The sequence below is a fragment of the Mirounga leonina genome, unplaced genomic scaffold (genome assembly GCF_011800145.1).
Source record: "Mirounga leonina isolate KUSES-001 unplaced genomic scaffold, KU_Mleo_1.0 Mir_150, whole genome shotgun sequence".
Lineage (NCBI taxonomy): Eukaryota > Metazoa > Chordata > Mammalia > Carnivora > Phocidae > Mirounga > Mirounga leonina.
Genome location: NW_023270374.1, coordinates 29,798,148 through 29,821,574, shown reverse-complemented (window position 1 = coordinate 29,821,574; position 23,427 = coordinate 29,798,148). Strand labels below are relative to the sequence as shown.

The window sequence follows — 23,427 nt, the reverse complement described above, 5'->3', positions numbered from 1 at the left end:
GAAGGTGGGCCTCAGGCTCATAGTCTTGGGCAAGCAATGGCATCTGGGATAGAACGCAAACACATTGTTCTGTTTTCTGTGGATTAGTTTTCACGGTTACTGTTTACTTATGGCTGTGATATAAAATTTCGCTCTTAAAGAAATCTACTTCAGTGGAAATCTAGCAAGGTGGTAGCCAAAAAAAAATGAAATAATGATGGGATTTAATGTTGGCAAAAACTGTAAGTGATTGGCATTTGGGAAATCCACCTGGCTACTGATCCTCAATGACAATTTTATAAGAGAAACACTCATATGAATTGACGATTTCATCTGACAAATATCTATCTGGCATCTAGCACATGCCAGGACTGTGCTAAGGGCTAGGAGTACAGCAGGGCAGAAGACAGGCACAGTCCCTGATGATTGGATGGAAGACAAAACAGAGGCACGAGGGAGTGGGGAACATGCTTCAAGGAAACAGAGACTGAGCAGAACCTCAAGCCATGGGTCTGATTCCCAGGGCAGTACTCCCTCCCCGGGCCCCATGGTAGCAGGCCCCAGGCAGACAGAAGGGACTCACTGCAATGCCCTCCTTGACTAGGGCAGTTTGTTCAGGAGGAAGGAATTAAGGGCAGTTGCCCAGCCCCCTGGAGCAAGGCGAGGACAATGCCTCCCAAGGGCCAGTAAAAGGGGCCAGAGCACATTTTCCTCTAACTCTGCTCTCCCTGCCAGCCCCCTCCTTCCTCACCCCTCTGGGCTCCCTGGAGCTGGGGCTCCAGGACAGCTCCCTCTTGACTGCTGGTTTTCAGGTGACCTAGTTTCCCTCAATAGACCCACACACCTCCTCCCACCCCTGTCCGAGAAAACCCTGCTTGGTCTAATTAAAGAATTGCCATCGTGCTGCTAACACAGCAGCTGGGCGGCCCCCAAGACAGGGCACCTGTCTGGGTGCTGGGGCAGCCCACAGAAGTCCTGCCTCCTAAGGGCTATGGCCTGGCCCCCTCTGAGACCCGGGCGCACCTGTCCGCACTTCCAGAGGAAACCCGGGATGGTGTTAGGGACGCAGCCCCAACTGTCAGGACCTGGGAGAGCAACATCATCAACACTTATCTCGGAGTCTGAGTCAGGGGATCCCCAAGGGGGACCTCATGTGGAGGAAAACCAGCTCCGTGGAGAGATACTGAGCCCGGTGTTTTGTGGGAGCATCCATACAGACCATCCCGCAGAGAACTGGGCACGTGGGGCCACGAGCCAGTGGAGCAGCCAGGCTGACGAGGCAGATGTGGAAATGGTCTGCAGAGGCCAGGTTGAGGTGAGATTATATCCAGGAAGCGTGTGTGATATGAGAAGAGAAATCAGAAGCAAGGGGGAAATAGGGCAGGGTACTTAATTTTCCCACAAGTGGCTGTATGAGGTCGGGCAGATGAAACAAAATAGTCTGATTGTGGGCAGCGGGAAGTCTGAGGCCAAGCCACTTGACCTCAGTGGGGCAGGACAGGCATTTGGGGTGAGCCTTGATTCAGCGTCTGGTTCCTGTTGAAAAAGTCTGAGCTTGATTCCTCTTGGTGCATCCGCTAACCCTTGCTGTCTGCTCAAGGAGAAACCAAGTCAGCGCACGTCTAGGGAAGCAGGGGCTGCCCTCCAGAAAGCTGAGCCTCGAGGGGAAAGGGTGAGGAAGTGTGCTGGGGTGGACGAGGGACTGGGGAGGACACTCTATAGAACCCCCTCCTCCTTGAAAATGAAAAAGAAGACCATTACAGGGGTGCTGTTCGGGCAATGATATGCCTCTGGGGGAACAGGAAAAGAAAGAGAGGCAAGGGTCCGCTAAAAGACACAGACTGCTGGTGGTCTTTGTAGCTGCCCTAGCATTACTCTGGGCTGGGCCCTGATTGGCCAGAACCTGTCAGCAAAGGCCTCTGCCCAGCCCTGCTGATTGGCTGGGGGGAGGCACACGACCTACACTGGCCCCAGTCAGTAACTCTCTTTTCCGATCGCCCCTGACGTGGAAGCATGAAGCCCAGTTGCAGCCGGAAGCCAGCCTAGGGGTGAAGCCAATACTTGGGAGTCAGAGGAGGGGAGGAAATGGGGTCCTTTCACTTAGGGGCTTCTCGACTTCGGTGATCCAAAACAACAAAATCCTCTTTATTATTCAAGCTAGTTGAACTGAATTTAGCTCCCTGTAGCCCAAAGTACCCTAACAGACAGCAATGCTGCTTTTCCGGGTGCAGGAATGGGGACCCCAGAAGGGACTGTTGTCTGAAGCAGGGTGAGTGGCCTCTTGCTGGGGGCACAGTTCCAGATATGGCCACTTCCCCCCCTCCCCCGCCCCGCGTCCCCCAGCTGAAGGCCAGCCTTGAGGAAGGGTGGGAAGGCCAAAGCAGCCCCACCCCCTCAGAGGGGAGAAGGGGGCCCAGGGCCTTGAGACTCCTCAATCCCAGGGGGGCAGCTGGTTGACACATCTTTGGACTCGAGCCTAGTGCCTTGCGAAAAACAACACGGAGGAAGGTGAATTCAAATTGAAGAGTCTTTAAAACATGAGTCAGACAGTGTCTCAAAGTTCACACCGTCAAAAGAAAATGTTAAGATTTTTTTTCTTGTTCTTCAGCTATTCTTCTCCACACAATATTGGCCTCAGCCTAGAGGAAGCCCGAGAGTGCTCTCTCCTCGTGCTTCCTGTGCGGCTGAGCTCGAGGAGAAGACCAAAACAAAACAAACAGCGTTGGCTTTCCCTCCTCCTAGGAGCTCACTTGGGACCGACTTTCTCTCCTAAAGGATGTATGCCCCCACCCGCACACAACACACTGCTTTGAATAACAGCATCACCGCCCCCCCGCCGCCGCCCCAGTATACAAATGTTTTACCCATGAGCAAAGAGACTTCTGGGGCCTTTGGTGTTCCAAATATCTGAGTTAGAAATTGGCCTTGTCACCCTCAAGCCCATCCTCATGGGATTTTATGGACCCACTATCCTAGCCCTTCTGGGATGTACCTTCTAGACTTCAAGCACAGTCATCCCACACAGGCATTCTGGTTTTAAGTCTGTTGGGGGACTCAGGTCCCCAAGGGCCTGCTCCTCAAGTCTGCCTCTCCCAGCTGTGCTCCTTCATTCAGACCTCCGAGTGGTGGCCCCGGGCTTGGCCCCCGACTTGTCACTGTCTCTTGACGCCCATTTACTATGACCCAATTTGGCAAGACTTTGAGGGGGATCCGGCCAGGGGAGGGTGTCAGGATTCAACACCCACCATTCAACAAGAACAAGGAGGGGTCAAGTAATTAGTGCGACTTGAACTTTCTTGGGAAAAGAATTGTGTCCAGCACAGGGGATGATCAGAGCCCAGCAGACCTCTGACGGAACTGGCTGGGCCATTTTGGCAGTATAGGACCAGGCCTTAACAAAAGCCATGAGCTATTTTCCAAGTCTCTAGAGGGCAGAGCTGAGATCCTGGACAGGCAAAATGAAGAGGTAGGATCAGCCTGGCCAGAGGAAAAATTGCCCAACACTGACAATTGTGCAAAACCCAGCCATGGCACAGTGTTGGGGTCCCACCACCAGGAACTCCAAGGCCATTCGTGAGGCTGCTGACAGAGAAGGTCTACCACCCATGTGGGCTGGTGGGTGGGACTGGCCCAGTGAGCCCCAGTCCTGGCCTGGTAGACAGATCACCTGTATTAGGAGCAAGTACCCCTCACGCATCTTTGCAGCCTGGAACTTGGTAACCACCTGGCTAGCTAGACTGTAAGGGCCATTTGGAGTAGATACTGGTTGATGATGTTTTGGATTCCTTCTTGCCTATGATGGTGAGACAGCTTTCTCGGGCTCAACTCCAAGAAAACTTCAAAGGAAACCACAGCTCAAGCAGGTGAAGGAAAGCCCATGAACACACCAGTTTTTCATGCTGAGCTTCTCCCCGTGAACCTGAACCCACAGAGAGGCCCACATGCTTGTCGATAAGAATGTCAAGTGTGGGGGAGGCTGCAGGGGCCAGAGGGAAGGTGCCAAGGATGGGGCACACACAGAGCTGACATGAGGTCTACGAACATTAGTCAGTCTCGGTGCTACACCCAACAGCCAGGCTCTAAAGAAGCTTATGTAACAGCTAAGCGCGGGGAAACAGGAGTCAAATAACACATACTGTTTCTCCAGGCTTGAGGGAGTGTGGTCCACCCCCTCTCTTTGCAGGGAGAGAAAAAACTCCCTTTGCAGCTGGAAGGATCAATTTCCAAAGGAGGCCACCTGTGGCCACAAAACGCCCTCCTTGGTTACGCATTTATCAAACAGGGGATGGCCATTCACACTGGCCAAGCCCAGAGTGGCCTGTGTCCTCTGCCTCTCTCTTTCCGCGTGACATCTTGGGCTGAGGTTTCCTCTGTGGCACCAACTCTTGAGTTGGTGATGGCCACCTGGAGCACTGTGAGGGGAGGGGTTCTGGGGCCATGTGTGTGTGTGTGTGTGTGTGTGTGTGTGTGTGTGTGTGTGTGTGACGACAGGAGGAATGAGCGGTGTGGTCGAGTGGTAATGTCTGCCATGGGGAAAGCAGTGGAGAGTGGCTTGCATGCATACTGGGCGTGCAGCTCTGCTCTACATCATGCTTGCCTAACCTTGGATTTCAATACTTGCCTTTGCGCCAGGGCTCAAAATCCTCGAGTCTTAAACACAAACATCTAGACAGTTATCAGATTGAGTGGAAGGGCCCCTCAAATCCCAATATATCACCCAAACAACAATACAAAATCACTGTGGCCTCTGTGGTAGACAAGAATCAAGACTGTCTTAGGTTCCAGTAGGAATTTCTCTAATAACTCCCTCTATTCTCTAATAACTTCAAGGGGGTAGAAGGAAGAATTGTACTCCATTACTCCATCCCTTAAATTGACTAGATCCGGACTCTAGGAAGCAGTATGCGGAGCCAGCTCAAGCAAAGGAAGGCAACTCCCACAGCTGACTGCCACCTGGCTCAGCTCTGTCCCTGGAGCCGGGGAGATGACACATTCCCCTGGTAACTGGACGGCGTCCATTCCTGCAGGAGGAGGGGCAAAGGCACTACTGCCATCCAGGGATCACCTTCTCGTCCGTTCCAAGCATCATGGGTCCCACACCACTGCCAACATAAAGGAGGAAGGGGACCATGGTCTGCTTCCTAACAAGACCCCTCTCTCCACTTCCGAAACTAGCAAGCTCTCTCCTCCCCTTGGACCAGGGGTCTTCTGAGCCAATTGGAAGTAGCAGGGGTGGGAATTTTAAAGAGTTTTTCATATTGTTTGCTCACTGAGGTTTAGAGAATATTCCAAGGAAGCGAGGACAGTAAAAAAACAGAGTGCTAGACTTGAAGGAGAAAGTCCCACACTGGAGGAAGGAAGAACGAGGAGGAAGAGCACAGTGGAGAGCGGACACCTTGAGTGGCGCAGCCAGTGAGGGGTGGAGCTGGGATGTGAACCCAGGTCCACTTAATTCCGAAGTCTACACACATAAAAGGAGAAGGAGAAGAAAGAACTAGGGAAAACCCTGAAAGAACCTTAATTGCTTTAAAAGATCTTCCTCATGAAATGCAAGACTTCACTTGCTGAAGTCAACATACAGTAAAACATAGACCTAATGTGGGGCACCCGGGTGGCTCAGTCGGTTGGGCATCCAACTCTTGGTTTTGGTTCCAGTGGGATCTCGGGGTTGTGGAGACTCTGCACAGAGTCTGCTTGTCCCTCTCCCTCTGCTCCTCCCGCCGCTCACATCCTCTCTTTCTCTCCCTCTCTCTCTCTCTAAAATAAATAAATAAAATCTTTAGAAAAGGGTGCTTGGGTGGCTCAGTTGGTTAAGCGACTGCCTTCGGCTCAGGTCATGATCCTGGAGTCCCTGGATCAAGTCCCGCATCGGGCTCCCTGCTCGGCAGGGAGTCTGCTTCTCCCTCTGACCCTCCCCCGTCTCGTGTGCTCTCTCTCATTCTCTCTCTCTCAAATAAATAAATAAAATCTTTTTAAAAAATCTTTAGAAAAAAAAATATAGACCTAATGAAACTAAGGAGTAGCATCAGAAAAGCTATACAATGTGTAGATGAAATCAACCCAGAGAGAGAGTGCAGGGTACCAAGGACAGCTTCTGTCCACAGCACACCTTCCACTTGTCAGGCTCTTTCCCTGTAGCTCTCGGACCATTGTGCCAACCCGGCAGTGGAAGTGTCGTCCCCATTTCAAAGAGCAGAAGACAAAGATTCAGAGGTAAGGAGCTGGTAAGAAGAGCTCATATTCTGGCTGCTGAGGCTAGCCTCTCTTCTGATTGGTCTAAGCCTGTGCCGTGATGGTTTAGTATTTTTAATATCTTCCCTACTTGAAAAGAAGAGAAAAAAAATGTCAGACAGGGAAGATGGCCCACAGAAGCTTGACTGGTAGCAAGAAGAGGAACCCATGAAGGAGGAAAAAGAAAACCTATGCAGAGTGAGGATAACTGATTAAAGCCATAACTTCCCTGACTGTTGGAGCTATCGTTACTTTTGGAGGCTGGGACAGGAAATATATGTACAGTTGACCCTCGAGCAATGCAGGGGGTAGGGGTACTGACCCCCCCACTTTCAAAAATCCACATAACACCTTTTGACTCTCCAAAAACTTAACTAGTAATCACCCACTGCTGACCGGAAGCCTTCCTGCTAACATAACATAACATAAACACAGCTTCCATATGTTATATGTATTATAACCTGTATCCTTGCAATAAAGTAAGCTAGAGAGAACATGTTAATAAGAAAGTCCTAAAAGGGGCGCCTGGGTGGCTCAGTCGTTAAGCGTCAGCCTTCGGCTCAGGTCATGATCCCAGGGCCCCGGGATGGAGCCCCGCATCACGCTCCTTGCTCTGCGGGAAGCCTGCTTCTCCTGCTCCCACTCCCCCTGCTTGTGTTTCCCCTCTCGCTGTCTCTCTCTCTGTCAAATAAATAAATAAAATCTAAAAATAAATAAATAAATAAGAAAGTCATAAGAGAAGATACATTTACAGGACTGTGCCGTATGGGAAAAAAAATCCACAGTTATGCAGACCAATGCAGTTCAACCCATGTTGTTCAAGGGTCAACTGTAATCACACCCTTAAATTTCATAAAACCTGTCTTCCAAACCCCTGTGGGCTCAGCATTCCCTTTCTGGGGAGGCACTTTCTCATTTTTACTTCACCCAGCGGCTCCTGAGCCAGATTCATCCCAGCAACTGTCCTCTCTCCTCTACTCCCTGAGAGATGAAATTCGGTAGAATAAGTCAGGAAGTCTCCAGATGCTCTGCGTTTTGGTAAAAGACATTTCCGTGCATTATGTAGTCTTTGAAGTCTCTCCGTACTGGGTCCGTGACCTCCCAGGTCACCATGCAGAGAGGAGCAAGCTATAGTGGGACTGCCTGGACATTACTTCCTCTGCTCTTTGATCTCCAGCCAGAGTTCCTTCACTTTGATTCCCTCTCCTCAGCTCCTCGGGAGGGCACAGAACTCCAGGCATACCTCTGCCTCCCCTCTGACCAGCTGTCTTTCCACTCAACATCGCAAGTTCTCTGTAAGCCATGGACTCGACCCCATGAAAGTGATGTTACTGTCACAACTGAGTTTGTCATCTCGTGTTGAAAACTCAGGTTCACTTTGTGAGCCACTGTGGTCTATCCTCAGCAATCCGGAGCCCTAATATTATTGCCATCCTCCACCCAACATTGTCTCCAGCAAATTATCGGACACCCTCCCTACTTGATACCTGGAGCCATCCAGGTGTAGCCGGTCTCGGGATTTTTCTTTTGGCAATTTTCTCCCCAATTCACTTCCATTTTTTTTTTTTTAAAGCCTCATGCATTTATCCAATAAACAAACATTTATTGCCATCTACTCTATTTATTTCCATAAAATAAGGGGGCTCTTAGGGTCCCTAAATGAACCATTGATCAGAAAGTTTCTGCTTTTAGGGGTGCCTGGGTGGCTCAGTCGTTAAGCGTCTGCCTTCGGCTCAGGTCATGATCCCAGGGTCCTGGGATCGAGCCCCACATCGGGCTCCCTGCTCAGCGGGTGGCCTGCTTCTCCCTCTCCCACTCCCCCTGCTTGTGTTCCCTCTCTCGCTGTGTCTCTCTGTCAAATAAATAAATAAAATCTTTAAAAAAAAAAGAAAAAAAGAAAGTTTCTGCTTTTAGTAATGGGAGAGAGGTTCTTTTTGGACCTACCCTCTCACATATAACTATAAAACACACACACATACACATACACACACACACATAATCTATTAGAAGGCACTAAGTTTGTTCAACTACAAACATGGAAAATAGAGGGGAGTCAACACTTAAAAGAAAGAAAGAGCGACTTCCATGTTTTCATAGGGTTTTCACCAAGGACAAGCCCCAATTAATGTGTATGGTAGCTACAACTTCACTCTTCCTGTCTGAGCAATTAGGGGGCAGAATTCGGTAACTACACCCGGAAAATGAGGAGAGGTGTCTCAGAAAACAGCCACAGAACAGTAGCCCCAAATTCTGAGTATAAACTCCACCCAAATCTCCCTGAATTGTGCATTTACGGGACAGGTTCCCAGCAGTTCAACTCAGGCCAAAGGAACTGAACAAAGATTTTGAGCTGTTGCCCACGCAGGGGAAATTGAGTTTTGAGTTTGAGTTTGGTCAAGTTAACTGCCTGATAAAACAAAGGAAATCATTACTGTTCTGAGGAACATAATAAAATTAACAGTCTCTTCAAGTCTCACTCATAATGTTCAGAATATAATCCAAAATTACTAGAAAAAAAATTTAAAAACAAACAGGAAAAGGTGACCCAAACTCAAGAGGAAAGGCAATCAACAGAGATCTACCCCAAGATGCCCCCAGATGTTGGAGTTAAAAGATAAGGATTTAAAGCAGCTACTCTAACTTTGCTCGAGGGTGTAAGGGAAAATAAATGAGCAAATAGAAAGTATTGGCCACAATGCAGACACTACAAAGAAGAGAACCAAAGCTATCAGATCTGCTAAATCCCCACCAACGCCTTTCTCTGCAACCACGTGAGTTGTGCTTTCCCCTTGGGACAGTCACGTAGTTCTCTCTCATCTTGACTTCAGTGACAGTATTTTTTTTTATTATGTTATGTTAATCACCATACATTACATCATTAGTTTTTGATGTAGTGTTCCATGATTCATTGTTTGCCTATAACACCCAGTGCTCCATTCAGTATGTGCCCTCTTTAATACTTATCACCAGGCTAACCCATCCCCCAACCCCCTCCCCTCTAGAACCCTCAGTTTGTTTCACAGTGACCGTATTTTGAGTACCTTCCAAGTGCCAGGTATCGGGCAAACTTTGAGGAGCAAAAACACAACACAAAACCTTAAACTCTGGTCCCAAAGACCAGATCTTTCTTTCTTTCTTTTTTTTTTTTTATTTGAGACAGAATGAAAGAGAGAGAGAGCACATGAGAGGGGGGAGGGTCAGAGGGAGAAGCAGACTCCCTGCCGAGCAGGGAGCCCGATGCAGGACTCGATCCAGGGACTCCAGGATCATGACCTGAGCTGAAGGCAGTCGCTTAACCAACTGAGCCACCCAGGCGCCCAAGACCAGATCTTTCACCTGACATCTGTGTAGACCACTAGCCACTCCTCGAGTCCTCCCCTTCTCTTTCAGGTCTTAAATTGGAAGAAGAGAGTGAAGTCCCTCCATGGCCTCTTTCCAGTTTCCAGATCATTCCTGATGGCACCATGTGCCCCACATCAAGCACACAGGAACAAGGGGCAGGCTGTCAGCTTTGGTGCACCTCTGCACTTCCCTTCCACAGCAAAAGCATCCTCCACTGGCTGATTACACAGATCAGGTCAATACAAAACTCTGGGTACAGACATCAGAGGGAGTCGAAGGGGAGGCACTGGCCACTGTAACCCTTCTTTATCCAGTTCCACTAAAGGGTATTTTGCTTTTTCAAAATCTGTTAGGAAAGCAGTTCACAGGGGCACCTGGGTGGCTCAGTCAGTTAAGCATCTGCCTTTGGCTCAGGGTCCTGGGATTGAGCCCAGCGTCAGGTTCCTTGCTTAGTGGGGAGTCTGCTTCTCTTTCTCCCTCTTCCCCTGCTCATGCTCTCTCTCTCAAATAAATAAATAAAATCTTGGGGGAAAAAAAAAGGAAAGAGTTTTGCAAACTTGGTTATGCAATGGAATCACCTGGAGATGCTAGGAACATAGATTAAGATCACAGAGTGAGACTACTATATATCCACCAGAATGGCCAAAACAAACAAACAAACAAACTTTTAAGACAGAAAATAGCAATTGTTGGCAAGAATTCTTATACACTGGGAATATAAATTGGTATAACCACTTTTAAAAACTGCTCGGCAGCTTTAATCTAGCAATTTCCTTCCTAGAAATATACCCAACAGAAATTTCTGTATACACTCACAAAAAGCCATTTGTAAGAATGTTAACAGCACTGTTTGTAATTGTGCTAAAGTGTGTAAACTATCCAAAATGCCCACCAACAATAGTGTGGAAAAGAATTACGGTACAATCACACAAGGGAACATTGTACAGCAAAGACAATGAGCAATTCAAAATTACTCACTCGTCAGTATGGAGGACTCTCACAATGTTAACCACCGGACACACACAACAAAGCATGTTCTGGAATTCCATGTGCGTGAAATTCAACAACAGGCAAAATGCATCTAAAACTCATCAGGATTGTGGTTTGGGGGTGGAGGAGCTTCTGGAAAGGAACGTAAAAGGGGTTGCAGGAATACTAGCAATACTCTGTTTTTTAAGCAGGGTATGGGCTACATGGGCATGTTCAGTTTGTGAAAGATTCATTCACTTAAGGTTTGTGTGCTTTCCTATATTTGTTTTACTTTAATAAATCATTAAATTTAGGGAAAAATACTGATGTGTGGGTCCCACCTCTAGTTTAATTGGTTCCAGGTGCAGCCAAGCATTGACATTTTTGAAAGCTCCCTGGTTGGGTCTAATGTACATCCAAGAACCACACCGTGTTAGAACTTGGCGATGCTCCTTACTATCTCTTGGAGCAAAAAGAGGTGCTGTTTCTCCAGAAAGGTCTAAAGCAAGATGTTTTCTGTAGAACACCAGGAGCTCCAAGGATGGTCAACAGGTGTTACATGGAGAAGGGGTTTCATGGTCAAATATATAAATTTAAAAATTCTAATTATCAACTTTTTTTGAGCACCTACTGACTTCCTAGAGCTAAGCTGCGTGCTTTATCTACACAATCTCATTCATCATCACAACCAGCCTATGAGGAAGGTACTGTTAACTGTCATTTTACAGAAGGGTTAACTACAGCTCAGTGAGGTTAAATAATAAGCGACAGGGCTAGGATTCACATCCACATTGGCCTTGACACCGAAGGCCATGTTCTTGCTCACTGCCTTAATCTGCCTCTCCATAAAGTGCCTGACTGCAGGACTTACTAGAACTTCTTCTAGGGGCGCCTGGGTGGCTCAGTCGTTAAGCGTCTGCCTTCGGCTCGGGTTGTGATCCCAGGGTCCTGGGATGGAGCCCCACATCGGGCTCCCTGCTCGGCGGGAAGCCTGCTTCTCCCTTTCCCACCCCCCACCCCCACCCCCCGCTTGTGTTCCCTCTCTTGCTGTCTCTCTCTCTATCAAAATAAATAAATAAAATCTTAAAAAAAAAAAAAAAAAAAAAAAAGAACTTCTTCTAGGCTAATGTGAGCCTTGGGTTGCCAAGACAGGATCGTGGAATGCAGCATTTCCCAAAGTGGTTCCCTCATCTTCATTCTTCACCTTCCAACCCATCATGCATCCCACTGGCAGAGCGTTCATTCTGAAACTAGGTCTGATCCTGTAGGATTGCCCTCGTAAGGAAGCCTTTAATGCCTCCTTGTTGTCTCCAGAGCCAGGTCTAAACTCCTCAGCCTCACAGTCCAGCCCATCTGGTATCTGGCCTTGATGTTTTAGCTTTATCTCTGGCCATCCCAACCTCCCTCCCCATCCCCAACCCGCTAACACTCCATTTTCCAGCTACACTGAACCAGACTGATGGATTCACACCTCTGCAATGGTAGCCCCCATATGCTGAGACTCTGCTATGTGCCATCTACCACACACAAATTAACTTTAATCCCCACAATCAGCCGTTAAAAACAGATAGGATTATCCCTAATCGGCAGATTAGGACATGGAGGCTCATCTTAACATGCCCAAAGTCACAACTAGAAACCAGGATTGGGAGACACAGACTTAGATTTCTCTGCTACGAAGCCCCCACAATTTTCACACCACCACATACCCCACTCTCTTCACCTTCATTCATTCCGTTCCATGGGATAGCAATACCCTTCTTTCCCTTTACCTGGCAAACTCCTCGTTCTTTGAGAGCTGGTACAAATCCTGGGATGATGGTATCTGTCATCCCTTAAGTGCTTTCCAGGCACGTGCTCAACATTCGCCTTGTCTCACTTACACAATACTGTCTCAATGCTCCTTTTCTTCCCTCCGGGTTGATCTTTATCTGCCCTGTGCCAAATGGGTTTCTTTCTCCTCCTCTCCAGTTCTAGGGCACATGACCACATCTCTCCTGCGGCGCTCTGAACTTTGTAGTAATTGTTAGTTTCAGATCTGCCTCTTCCCTTGGATCAGATGCTCTCGAAAGGCAAGGGATATACATCATCCACCTTTACAACCCACCACACAGCCACCCCAGCACCCAGTAGGTATTCCGTGGGAGACGGTGGACAGTAGGGCAGGAGACCCAGGGACTGAAAATTCACTGAGATTATTCCATCCTTGGATCATAAGGAGTGATCCTGGCTTGGAACCAGCACTGGAGAATCAAACCAGACACAACAGATCTGGCTGATGGGGGATGTGGGGGCATACCGAGGGCCCGACCCAGGACACACCTCCCAGGCCCCTGCCTTGCCTTCCACGGGGTGGGGGTGGGGTGGGAGCAGCATAGGATTGTCCCTGGCTTCACGGTCTCTTTTCGACTCTGCATGCCGTCCAACGGGCTCTGTGTGCCCCCGCTTAGGTGATCTGTTGTAAAAGCGCAGTTTCAGTTCTTCTCAACTGTCCCCTGCTTTGTATTGTTCTTAAGCCGTCCCAGGAGAATGAAGAGATACGGGACAGTGACCCAAAGAAAACGTATAGCTAAGGTGTGGCTCCCCACGGGTAGATAGATTAGGGGATCATACCCCTTTCTAATTGGTTCTCTTCGAGTAGGAGGCCCCTTTACGAGACAGAGACATCTTTGATGTCCTCTCATTCACTGAACACCCATTCTGTGCATCTGCCCTACAGCGGGCACCGTCCGGAGCCCGCGTCCTTGTACCTCCTGGGGGAGGTACTCCTGCCAGGCAATGCCAGCCTCTGTGAGCCCCAGGGTTGTGGGTTCAAATCCAGCTTCCAGCTCCTTTGCTCTCACTGTTTCTGCACTAACGTACACATTTGCCTGGGTATGAGTGATGGGTAATGAGCGCTACAAACTCAGCTGGGTTTCTGCACCACCTTCCTTGGACTGATGGGCTTCTATTAGTAAAGCCAGAAACCACCAAAGTGACTCTCTGAAAATCACCTAGTCTCCCCTCACCCCCCACCCCCCCACCCCGCTTCCTCACTGCCCACCTCTTCTGCTCTCCCCACTAGGGGTAAGCTGCAGGATTCTTCTGCTTCTAACCAAGTCATTTTCTTCTGAGGATTTCAAGTACCCCTCTTCCCCCAGGACATAGTGTATACCGTATTTTACAAATTCATTTGTGTATTCATGAAGTTAGAGTTTCTCGAGCAAGAGTTAGCTTAGCTTATGCATTCCTCTGGCAAACTTGAACCGCACTGTTTTGTTTTGATTTGATTTTTCCACGTGTCTGCTTCCTCCAGGATACAGGGATCAACTTGAGGGCAGAAACCAGCTTCATTTAATCTTATATCTCTAATTCCAATCATAAGGCCAGGTAAAATGTAGTTCTTGAATATTTAACAATCCTTATGTAGGCACCATCTAAAAGGTTATAAAATCTGTATTAATGTGGCACCTGACTCAGAAACATTGTTTCCAGTTACTCCTATCAGACCAGCAAAAATCAAAGTGGCTTACCACACGGTGTTGGAGAAGGGGATGGGGAAAGAGGCATTCATTCGCACACGCTGTTGAGGGAATAGAAAGTGGCCTGGACTCTTGGGAGGACAATTTGACAATGCCCATCACAGTTCAAACCGCAGGGAAATTTCCACAGGGATAACCTCGCGCTAGTGGACAAAGAGATACTCCGCACCAGAGGGATATTGCAGCACCATAGTTGTAGTAAGAAAAAACTGGAAACAATCTTAACTGTCACAAGGAACTAGAAAATCCATTAAGACACGTGTTTATTACTGTAATACCGCACAGCCCTGAAGACCGAGCTATGTATCTCTACATGTTGACATGCGCTCCCAGCGGAGAAAGGAAGCTTCACAAGAGTGCTGTAGAGGTGTGTTAAAGAGAAAAAAGGATAGACACATAAATGAATATGGGTTTGTATGTATATAAGAAATTTATGGAAAGATTAAAAAAAAAAATCCAGGGATTCCTTCTGGGGAAAAGCAATGAGTGGCTGGGGATGAGGGCTGGGAACATTTTACTTTCTGTTTTCCACATTTCTGTACTGTTTGGATGCTAATAATGATTTTGTATTCTTTTTATAATTAAAAAGCATAAAATACAGCAATAAGAAAACAAAAGCTTGGCTTTATATGTGAAAGAAGAAAACTAATGAAATTTGGGGGGAAATCTTCCCTATTTATAAGGCAATACGCAATGTCTGTAAGGCAACACTGGCTCTCTGTTCAGTTCATGGGGGAGCCAATGATGTCTACAGAGTTCCAGAAAGGAGCCTGGACACAGGACCAGTCACCGAGAAGGGCCAAGAGCCCTGAAGAAAATGAAGTGTGAGCATGCGTGCCTTTTACTTGCTCTGGGAGGAGAGGAAATAAGGCCAATTCTGACTGAGACTCTGAGTCAGTCTGGGAGCCAAGAAATTCTGAGAACTCACCAGGCTGGCATGGACATGGGGCCTCCAACCAGGGCCAAGAAGCAAAGGAAGGGATGCCTCGGTAAGTCATAGACATAAGTAAGTAACCTGGGTGAGCAAAGCAACCCCCGCTCACCCTCCAGGGACATATATGACACAGGGCTCTGCACACCTATCCCCTCTGCTCTGAAGCCATCTACCTTACCCCGGGCCGATGCTAACATAGTAAGCATTGCTGATATGTATCAAGGGCATCCTGTGTGCGGAGCTAGATGGTTAGTCACATCATCTCATGCTATTATTATTCTTATTCTACACGTAGGGGATTGAGGCTCAGTGAGGTGAATGAGTAACTTGCTCAAGATTACAGGAAGTGGTAGATGTGGGGATCAAAGCCAGGTCTGACTCCAGGAGCAGCCAAGGTCCCTGAGAGCCTTTCCCCCATCTGGGAAAGAAATCCAAAAAGGCACTCCTCAGAGTTGGGACAGCCCCACAAAACACAACAGCATTTTTGCCCAAAGGAAAGCCAGAGAGTGTAATGATTTAAGTGCAAGGACCTTGAAGCCAGATGTCCCGTATTCGAATCCTGACTCCTGTACTTAATGGCTGTGTGACCTGGGGCAAGTCGCTGAACCTCTCTGTGCCTCACTTTCCTAAGCGGTAAAATCGGGGTAGTGGTAATGCCACCTCTTCGGTTTGCCAGGAAGACTAAAACGGTTCAATAGACAGTGCTTGGCTCACAATCAGTACCAAATGTTGATGATTATTATTACTATTTAAAAAAAGGTGCCCTTCCTTCCAGACAGATGCAACCCGGCAGGGTGCGGAGCTTGGCAAGCGGAGCAGGCTAGGTTTGGGCCCCTCCCTCCGCCAGGTGCCGCGGAGCTGAACACAACTTTACAAGCTTCCACACCGCGCCCGCTGAGCAACGCACTTGCACACGCCGCCGCCGCTGCTTCCTGCCGGCATCCCCTCCGCCAGCCTGGCCGAGAATCAGAAGCACCTGACCCACTTTTTAAAAATACAGATTCCGGGCGCCTGGGTGGCTCAGTTGGTTAAGCGACTGCCTTCGGCTCAGGTCATGATCCCAGGGTCCTGGGATCGAGTCCCACATCGGGCTCCCGGCTCAGTGGGGAGCCTGCTTCTCCCTCTGGCCCTCTCCTGTCTCATGCTGTTTCTCTCTCGCTTGCTCTCTAATAAATAAATAAATAAAATCTTAAAAAAAAAAAAAATACAGATTCCCAGGGCCCAGCCAGTTGGGATACAGCTGGGTTGGGCGAGGGCCTGGGGATCTGTACGTTTAACAAGCCCCGGGTGATCAGGTGACCCAGGAACAGTGTGTCCCTGGACACACGTTGCTGGAAGCCCTAGTCACACCTGTTCTTGCTCTTGGGAACAAGCAGCCTCGCTTCCATGTTCGGTCCCAGACCCGGGCACACAGAGAAGGGCAGCAATAAACATGCGCGTCTGCGAGCCTGCTAAGCACAGCAGATGCCTGGGCCAACAGGCGTAGCGGGTGGAACGCTCTCGTGTTTGTGTGGCTCACACCAGGGACCCCTCACCTGTAAACATGGGGTTCCCCAGACCCTTGCTACTCGAAGTGCAGTTCACAAGCCAGCGGACTGGCTCCCCCTTGGGAGCTTGTTACAAATGCAGACTCGCAGGACTCAGACCTACTGAAGGAGATTCCGCATTTTACAGGAACCCCAAGATGGTTCATGAGCAAGTTTGAGGCATACGTCCAAGGTCCCTCCCTGCATCTGCATGTGCCCCTCTAACCTGTCCAAGCGCCCTTTGGGGCCAATATTCTCCTTCAAACCCTCAGAGAGCCCCAGAGAAACAGGCTTTCATAGCCCAGATCCATGCTCAGCAGCCAGCTGGGGCCCACGGTGAACCTCTGCTTAAACGAGTTCCTTCTTTCTGAGTCCCCGTTAAAATAAACCTTCCCAGTAAGTTGAACAAGAGACAACAACGCCAGCTCTATAATTCTGGGGCATGAAACATTCCCTCCTTTTGTACAGAGCTGTGGCCCCTGCTTCCCTGGCCAAAGCCATCCAAAGACATCCAATGGCCCAAAGAAAACAAGCCACGTCTTCCTGTTGGCCAGGCTTCAAGTTATCGGGCAGATTTCACACTGGAGCTTGACCTCATTAATCCAAGGCCGATCACATTGCTGTAAATGTCAGTGGGAAAACAGCCATTCAGTGGGTTTCCTTCATTCCACCAGAAAGGGAAAAACAGGAAGGTAACAGCAGCTGTGCCCCAGCTTGGCAAATCCCAAGGGCCCGGGCGACAGGACCTTGTCAGCACCGACGTCCCCCTGCCCCAGCCTGCTTGTCCAGATAAAGGTGGGTCCCGTATCCACATGATCAGAATGCACTGATAACTGCAGCAATGATCATTTGGGCCCCCCAGCACCTGCTTGGGAAGGAAAATAGCTTGGTCGGAATATCTTTGGCCTGAATTACCCATTGGCCGTTTATCATTCAGGTTCATCTAAATCTCTTCTGCCCATTCAAAATGTCCTACAAGCCAAACCTCTGGGACTCCAGGGGACACAAGGCCTTCCAAGTCCTCATTCATCCCTTTAATGCATATAGATTGTCTCCCGTGTACCGGGCTTCATGCTGGGCAACTGGGGACACAGAGCTGAATGAATTAGACACAGTCACTGACCTTATGGGGCTCATAGTCCTATGCAACTTTTCTTGGCCTCGGCACTATTGGTATTTGGGATCGGGTAGTCCTTTGCGGTGAGGGGCCATCCTGTGCAATGTAAGAAATTGAGCAGCATCCCTGCCTGGCCTGTACCCACTAGCTCTCCCCCTCTTTACCTCCCCAGTTGTGACAACCAAAAATGTCTCCAGACATTCCCAAAGGACTCCTGGGGCCCAAACTGCTCCCAGATGTGAACTACTGGTCTAGTGGATGAGACAGACTAAAAGAGTAATAGCCCCAAATAACCAGATCATCACAATTACGATAAGTACCATGGAGGTCAATGTTGTGGATATTACACCAACGTATTATCTACGACATGGAAGCCAGATATTCTTTGTATGGTTACAAATCTTTATGACGACACCGAATAGCATATATACGTATCTGTATTTGCAGATGAAGAAATAAAGGCTCAAGAAAGTGAAGAAATCACCCAAGGTCCCAAAGCCAGTGGAAGGCAGAACTGGGATTTGAATCTAAAGTCTGCCTCGGAAAAGGAAAAGGAAATTTGAGCCATTGCCTTCTGAAAACAGGTAGGGTCACGTGATGCTCTGACTGGCCATCCTAAAAGGCTCATTCCTTCCTGGGGGTCACGGGGGAACTCAACCACCACCTGGCACTTCAATCATGTTGCAAACTGCCTGCCTCAAGGCATGTTTGGGGGACCCTGCGGGGCCGAGAAATGCCACCCTGAACTCTGAGACATGCAGGAACACCTCCTCCCCTTTGCCACGTGCCTGCACCCAGGGCCTCCCCAAAAATCAGGGCAGGGAGAGAATGGGGCAGTGTCCAGTTACCTAGAGCACACCCCACTGTGACCCATCTCCAAGGTGCCTACTGCCCAGCATCCAACGGTAGACAGTGAAAGAAGTCGGACGTTCTGCAGTCAGCTTTAGATATTTAGAAGGAGCATGAGTGAAATGGTACAGGACAGCACATAGCAGCTTCGGAGACCCCCACACATGAATTCCTGCCACTTAGGAGCTGCATGCCCTTCAGCAAATCGCCTCACCCTCGGTGCCTCAGTGTCCCCTTCTGTGCAACGGGGATAAATGCATCCACTTCAGTAAGTCACTATGAGGATTCCATGGCAATGCAAGCAAAGACCTTGGACGGTGACCAGCATCCAGGAAAGCACTTGGTACAATATTATAATCAATAAGGAGCCAAATCACGACACTTCTTCCACCCACATCCCCTTCCTTCAGATAAGAAACCGAGTCCCAGGGGCGCCTGAGTGGCTCAGTCGTTAAGCGTCTGCCTTCGGCTCAGGTCATGATCCCGGGGTCCTGGGATCGAGCCCCGCATCGGGCTCCCTGCTCGGCGGGGAGCCTGCTTCTCCCTCTCCCACTCCCCCTGCTTGTGTTTCCTCTCTCACTGTGTCTCTCTCTGTCACATAAATAAATAAAATCTTAAAAAAAAAAAAAAAAGAAAGAAAGAAACTGAGTCCCAGGAAGGGAGAAACAGGTGCAGAAGTAGGAGAAGCAGTAGGAAGAACGAGGGGATCTCCGTGCTTTCCCAGGAGAAGGAAGAAGGGACGGTTACCTATTGGCAGAGGAGTGCAGGCCAGCCCTCCCGTGCCGAAGTTAATCGTGGACTTCCTCGGGTGTGCAGTCAGACGACCCTCCACGGGCCGCAGGATGCCTGCTTCGGATCAGCGAGCGTTTAATCACTTGGGACCCCTTGGCGGGATGGCCTCTGCCCATCGCCCTGGCCTCGCCTGCCGCCCTGCCTCCGCGACGCCCCATGGTGATGGTGTTCCAGCTGCCCCTCCCACCCATCGCTCTCAGAGACACCCTGCTGCACTTTCGAGTCCCTGTGCGTTTGTGCAAGCTGCTCTCTCTGCTCAGCCTGCCCGCCCCCTGCTACCTGCCACCTGGAAAATTGTCTCTGAAGACCTCAGCTGTGCTCCCACAGCAAAGTTTGCCCACCTGTTACTGGTCATCATAGACTAGTAATAATAGCAACTAACATGTGCAAAGCTCTGATTAATGTCTAAAAGGCCCTGAGCTGAGCATCTGCCCATCATCCCCCAGCAGCGAGGCAGCAGAGTCAGGAGTGAAATCTGGGTCTGCTGGCCCGGGCCACCGGTCCATCCGCCGCTCTACTCTCTACTCTTCTTGTCAGTGAGGCTGTTCTCCCACACTGTCCTTGATCTCAGTTTCCAGGCCGGCCTCTCCCTCGCAGAGGGGGCCCTGAGCTGCTTGATTCATCTTGAAATCCCATCCTAAGTACAAGGTCTAGAATGGGGTAAATATCTAGTGAATGAATCCACAAACCCTGAGAAACGGCAGCCCGGGTGGGGAGAGGCTAACTCACAGACTTCCTGGGGACAGGCCCCGGCTGGTCTCCAGTTCCCAGGAATCAGGCCTCCCCAGCCGAGAGGCTTCCCCAGTCCTGAGAGGGAGAGGCAGAAGAGGCCTGACACCCCCAGACTGGAGGCGGTAGGACCTCTGACAGCCCAGAGCAAAGGAGGAAATGGTGGTGCTGGTGACAATAGTCATTTCCTGCATTCCTGCCCGCACCGGGTGCTGTCCTAAGCACCTTCTATGCCTTACAGTCTCACAGAATCCTCACAACCCCACGACGTAGACATTATTATTGCTGCCATTCTACAGATGAGAAAACCAGGACTCAGAGAGGGTAAATAATTTACCTAGCATCACAGAGCTTTTAAGGATAGAGCTATCATTTGAACTAGACCTGTCTGGTGCCCTTGCTCTTCTTACTTTGTAGCTTTCTGTAGGAAGCAGGCTTGTTTGTTGGAGCTCTCCTTGAGCCCAATCTCTAAGATGTGCTCAGGGAAAGAAGGATGTCCTGGTCTCTGCTGGAAAAATGCCTGTGGGACCCACTATACACCAAATGGTTCAAGTCCTGGGTGCAGGCAGGGTGCAGACTGGGGCAGCTAGTTGGGGGAAGGGGCAAGGTTGGGTGGGGTTCCAGAGGGTCCAAGCACAGCGCATGAATCCAGGAATGTGCCTTCTGCTATCTGCAAAACCAGGCTAGCTGCAACCTCTGTTGGCCAGAGAAAGGTCACTCTGGGGATGGAGCTGGCTTTGAGAAGAACCCGAGGCCCTAGTTTCCAAAGAGTCTGAATGGGCTCTGCAGCAAGGTTCTTGCCTCAGGGGACATCCCACCTTCCTGTGTCAGCATCCTCTTCCCCCATGTCACTCAGGCTCCCAAACAGACTTAGCGGCTAGATTAGAATTTAACCTTCACTCCAGCACCAAGTACTGACATTGGCCTTGCCTGCATGTCCTTGCATGCATGCAGAGGAGGTCCAGAGAGCACCAGGATGCAAGGAGCCCCAACACACTAACCAGAGACATGCAGGTGAACGTCCCAGTGAGAGGAGATTGAGAGAGGAATAGGAAGGATGGGCTGGCCTTCCTGAAGGAGACACTCCAGAGGCTGGGACCAGGAGAGGGGTCAGAAAGGTTTCAGGGTGAGGGACACTGTTGGGTAGACTCCCAACTGAGGGGAAGGTGCAGAGTTGAACGTCGGAGTCCCTGGGTGACATCTTGCCTCCAACATCCTGGTGGCAGGTGGGAGGGAAGGGGTGGGCGCTGAGGGATGTGTGTAGGACTGCCCTGTGAGCAGGCAGGGAGCTGAAAGGACTCACCAGGGCCCACAAGCCGCCTGCAGGCTGGAACTTTACCGCTGGAGCTGAGGGAAGATGTGGAAACTCCCCCCGCCCCTGCAGAACCACCCACCAGAACTCCACTTCTGCTCCTGCCTAAAAGAAGAGACACGCCCCGCTCAAAACCATTATGAAAGTCGCCAGTATTTACCTAAGAGCATTCCTCCTGTCCTGCTCCACTGCACCACGCACTTCACACGGGGCCCCTCACCACCTCTGCCCACTGCCTGATCATTAGCCCCATTTCCTAGAGGCAACTGAGGCTCCCAGAGGCCAAGTGCCTTGCCGTCCCGCGGAGCGCTAGTCACCGGCTGAGCTAAGGCGCTTTATTACCAGCCTAGGGGGAGGCCTCCCAGATGGAGGGTTTTCCCCCCTCGGTGTCTCACCAGCCGCAGGAAATGGCAGGGCACACAGGAAAGTACCACGCGGGTTCAGGCGGCTAACGACAGGCCCCTTCCCGAGAGAGCCCTGCGGGAAAGGGCGCCTGGCACCTCAGGGCCCTGGGTCCTCCACAGAGGGCGATTCAGAGGCGGCACCTGGTGCCCGCGGCCGCGGGGAGCTGGTGGGCGCTTCTGACAGCGAGAACAGGGGCCCATTATGTGGAAGCCAATCACATGGGCGCGCAAGCAGCTCGGCTTTCGGTTCTGAGGAGCGCTTATGCAGCCACCTCTCTCTCCGCTCCCGAGGTGCCCGGGAGCGCCGCGGCCCAGGCTTTTCGCGCGGCCCTCCCGGGAGCACCGGATTCGGAGCTCGCCTAGGCTCAGTCATCCGCTCGGGGCCGGGAGCGGCATCAGCAGCAGCTCCCGCGAAGCCGGGTCCGGACAGAGGGAGGTGGTGGAGGAGGGAGGGAGTCTGCATCAGGGAAGGAGGCGGGAAGCAGGCGCCTCCCCGTCCCTGCTTTCCACTCGGGGAGGTCTGGGCAGCTCAGCCTGGGCGCTCCTGATGACCTTGGGGAGACCCTCTGCGCGACCTCCCCGGGGCGCGCTGCACGGGTTCTGCCCATCCCAGGCGCTCGGGGGCGCTCCTCCGGCCGGAGTCGGGGCGCGGGACTCGGGAGGAGAGGTGCGCTCCTGGCGCGGGGGACCCAGCAGCCCGCGCACGGAGGCCCTTTGGAGAGGCCGGGCGCACCTCTCACGGGGAAGAAGCGCGCGGGGTCTCCCGGGTCCAGCGGGCGCTGTCAGCGGGAGCCGGCGGCGGGGCGGGTCCGCACGCGGGGGTGCCTGCCCTGGGGACCTTTCCCGCCGGGGCAGGAGCGCTCCCTGCGGGGTCCTGGCGCCACCACGCGAGGGGGCGGCACCCCCATGCCGGGCCCCGAGGCTGGGCGCCCGGGCTGTTTGGTGCTGGTTGTGGCTCCCGCTTCCCGGCCTTGCGCCCCCCGGCAGAAGCAGCCGAAATCCCACAGGCTGCCCCAAGATCGGGCCACGGCGGCCCCAGCCAACAGCCTGCCGGTGCGCCCCCCACCCCGGCCTCGTCGTCGGCGCGCCAGACCCGGAGAACGCCCCCCCTCCAGCCCGACTCCCTGGCCTGCGCTCCCGGCACCCGCCGTTCCAGTGCCCCCTCCCCCAATTCCCTCCAGCCGCCGGCCCTTGGCCCACGCGCCCGCACACCCCCAGCCAGACCTTCGGCGGCTGGGACCACCTCCCCGCCGCGATCCTCATCCCCGCCGGGTCCAGCAGGCAGGGGCGGTGCCGCCGGGGAACTCACCCGCTCTCCCTCGCCCGGCCCCGAGCGGCTCCGGCCCTGGCTCCGTCAGTCCGTCCCCGAGCCGCAGCTGCCCGTGCGGCGACAGAAGCGGGCTGAGCCCGGCCGCCAGCCTCCGCGCCGCCCCTCGGCTCCGCCCCGTGGGCGGGGCCTGAGCTCGCGGGAAGTGGGTGGGCACGCTCGCCCGGCTCCTCTGCCTGGCGAGGGAGCTCGCCCAAGGGTGCCGGCGCCCCAGGGCGGTGCGGCCCCCTCCTTTGAGCAGCGGGCAATCGAAGGCGATGGGACACGGCCAGTCTTCCCGATGGGCTTCCCCCCTCCTCACGCCCCCTCCTCACTACCACCAAACGCGGAAAGGGGGAAGCCCACGACTGTGTTCTTGCTCCCATTCAACGGAAGGGCGTCATGAAGCCCAGAGG

General features: G+C 51.5%; 1 protein-coding gene across 2 annotated transcripts in view; it reads right to left on the bottom strand.

Moving 5' to 3' along the window:
- PPP1R16B (protein phosphatase 1 regulatory subunit 16B) overlaps window positions 1-23,095 on the bottom strand; it is a 94,876-nt gene extending 71,781 nt beyond the window's left edge. For both annotated transcript variants that reach the window (XM_035006309.1, XM_035006310.1), the window contains exon 1: window positions 23,015-23,095. The gene's annotated coding sequence lies outside the window, so the exon portion shown is untranslated. The remainder of the gene's footprint in view (window positions 1-23,014) is intronic.
- Between the last annotated feature and the right edge of the window lie 332 nt (window positions 23,096-23,427).